Here is a 2,500-nt window from a genome sequence, read left to right on the forward strand (position 1 = left end):
CCCCCCCCGCCCCCCGGCTGCCCGGCCTCGGCAGAGAGGCTGCGGCACGCTGTCGGCCGCGGGAGCCGACCCGCTTGCCTTGTTGTAACGGGCGACGCCGGCAGAGAGCGCGCACTCTCTGTCCTTCCTCGGTCGTGGGGTCGCAGCCACCGGGGCCCACCCGCTCTCTCTCTCCTCGGCCCGCTGCCACGGTCTCTGGTGCGTGGGGCGCCGCGTCCGTCGCGTCAGGCGCCTCTCCTCCCCTCGACGGCGTTTTCTCCTCAAACGCCCACCGGCCACACTGTCGTCCCCTGGCCGTCCCCTGGCTCGACCGCCCGCTCATGAGGGGTGAGCGCTTGGCAGGCCCTCCAGCAGCCGAGGCCCGCGAGCACGGGCGACCCCGTGCCAAGCGGCGGCGGCGGCACTGCTCAACGGGTGTCCCTCCCTGCAGGGACGGTCGGCCGGAAGGCGCCCGCCATCGCCCGGCTGCGGTCCCGTCCTAGGCCCCGCTCGTCGCGTCCTCCATCGCCCTTCCTGGCTGCGTGTGGGCCGCAGGAAGGTGTGCGGGGCGGCCACGGGGGCACTTCTCCCTGCCCAGTCTCCACGTGAAAATGAGGAGAGCGGGCCTTGCCCCCCGGCTCAGCGCCGTACCGCCTTCTGCCAAGCACTTGCCTGAGGCAAGGGGCCCTGGCGGTGCGACGTGGCGGTCCTGGGAGTGCGGCCCTGGTGGTGACGGGGTCTGCCGTTCAGCCGGCCATGGGCGCCGGTGACGCTGGTTTCGGTCTCGGTGGCGCCCGCCTCCCGGGCTGGTGGCGGAGCGCGTCTGCCGGTCGCTCGCCCACCCGGCAAGGTAGCGGTCCCGCAGGAGGCACACCGGCGGGGGCTGGTTGTTCTCGTGTGCCGTCTTGAGCCGGGGGAAGGCCGTGCAGTGAGCAAAGAAAAAAAAAAGCCGGCTCCACAGCGGCACATTGGTGCTCCGCGAGGCCCGCGGAATCGGGGGCCGAGGGAGAACCAGCATGTGCAGGGGCTGACGGCCGTGCGCCCCCGGCCACGAGCCGTGTGTGTTGTGTGTGTCATCCCATCAAAGCAAGAAGCGGGTGGGCCACCATGCCCTCCCGCGTTACGGTGCGTGCCGCGTGGCCCTCCGCGCGGATGCCAGGCCGAGCCCAAGCGCCTGGGCGGCCTCTGAAGGACGGCGTTTGTGAGGTCGGCGTTTCCCGTCGCAGGGGGATGCGGTCGGGGGCGCGGGCTCCCCCGCCTCTTGGCCGGCCTTCAGAGCGTGGGTTGCTCCAGTTTTTTTTTTCCCCTTTGGTTTCTGTGTGCTCGTACGGTCAAAGCCAGGTGCGCGCGTCCTCGGCACCAGAGTAACAAAAAAAGAGGCCGCTCGGCGTGAGCAGTGCCCGAAAGCCAGACGACTCTTAGCGGTGAATCACTCGGCTCATGCGTCGATGAAGAACGCAGCTAGCTGCGAGAATTAATGTGAATTGCAGGACACATTGATCATCGACACTTCGAACGCACTTGCGGTCCCGGATTTTTCCCGAGGCTACCCCTGTCTGAGGATCGCTTGACGATCAATCGCCATCGCGGGGCCACCCCGGCGGCATGGCTGGGGTCGCCTCCCAGGCCTGTCACCCGTGGCGGTGGCGGCAGCGGCGGCGTCCCGTCAGTGCCCGGAGGGAAGGCGGTCAGGGGTTCGGTGAGGGAAGCGCTTCCCTAGGCGGCCTCGATCCCTTCCCTGCGGCCAGGCAGGCGTCATCGTCATCGCGGTCGTCATCGTCGTCGATGCGCAGGGCCTTCGTTCCCCTAAATGCAGACTCGGGGAGCGGTCCCTAGCTCCCCACTCCAGGAGCCAGCTGCTGGGGCGGAGCTCATCCTTGCCGGGACCGTGCCGTGGATGCGGTGGCACGGCGGCCTGGGGAGAGCGAGAGACAGCGTCGAAAGGCGCCGCCGAGGGCCGAGAGAAAGAGAGAGGAGGGTGAGACGGGGAGGCGAGGCGGGGGCCTCACCCCCGGCCTCCCCCCGGCACCAGCGGCTGTCTGCGGGTGTGTACTGAGGCAGTACCACGTTGTGCTGCCGCACACACGCACGAGGCGAGAGCACTGGGGACGGGGGTTCTGATCCCCTCCTCCCTTTGCCCGCCCCCTCCTCTTCTGTCGTGGTCTCGGGGTGCACTGAGGGGCGCAGTCGCTCCTCTCTCTCTCCCCGCCAAGGCCATCGCGCGCGCCGCTGCCTGGCCAGTCCTCCTGCACGGGGCCATCTCTGCCGCGCTCCCTTTTTGGTTCTCGTCTCTGAGATGGGGCTCTCCTTCTCCTCATCGCTCGCTCGCGCACGTGCGCGCTCTCTCTCTCCGGCTCCCTCTGGGAGCGCGGAGAGGAGGGGGGGCAGGCAGCGTAGTGGGCGGGGGAGACACGGCAGCCGTCTCTGTGCAAGCCCCTGCGCGCAGCGCAGCCAAGCTTTGGGCTTGCAACCTCAGATCAGACGTGGCGACCCACTGAATTTAAGCATATTAGTCAGCAGA

The 2,500-nt window shown here is 69.0% G+C and overlaps 1 non-coding gene across 1 annotated transcript; it reads left to right on the forward strand.

Moving 5' to 3' along the window:
• Positions 1-1,392: 1,392 nt before the first annotated feature.
• LOC143694722 (5.8S ribosomal RNA) lies at positions 1,393-1,545 on the forward strand. The gene has a single exon (XR_013183373.1). It is a non-coding gene; the product is annotated as a 5.8S ribosomal RNA (ribosomal RNA).
• The last annotated feature ends 955 nt before the right edge of the window (positions 1,546-2,500 follow it).

Source organism: Agelaius phoeniceus, chromosome 8 (genome assembly GCF_051311805.1).
Source record: "Agelaius phoeniceus isolate bAgePho1 chromosome 8, bAgePho1.hap1, whole genome shotgun sequence".
In the NCBI taxonomy this organism is placed as follows: domain Eukaryota; kingdom Metazoa; phylum Chordata; class Aves; order Passeriformes; family Icteridae; genus Agelaius; species Agelaius phoeniceus.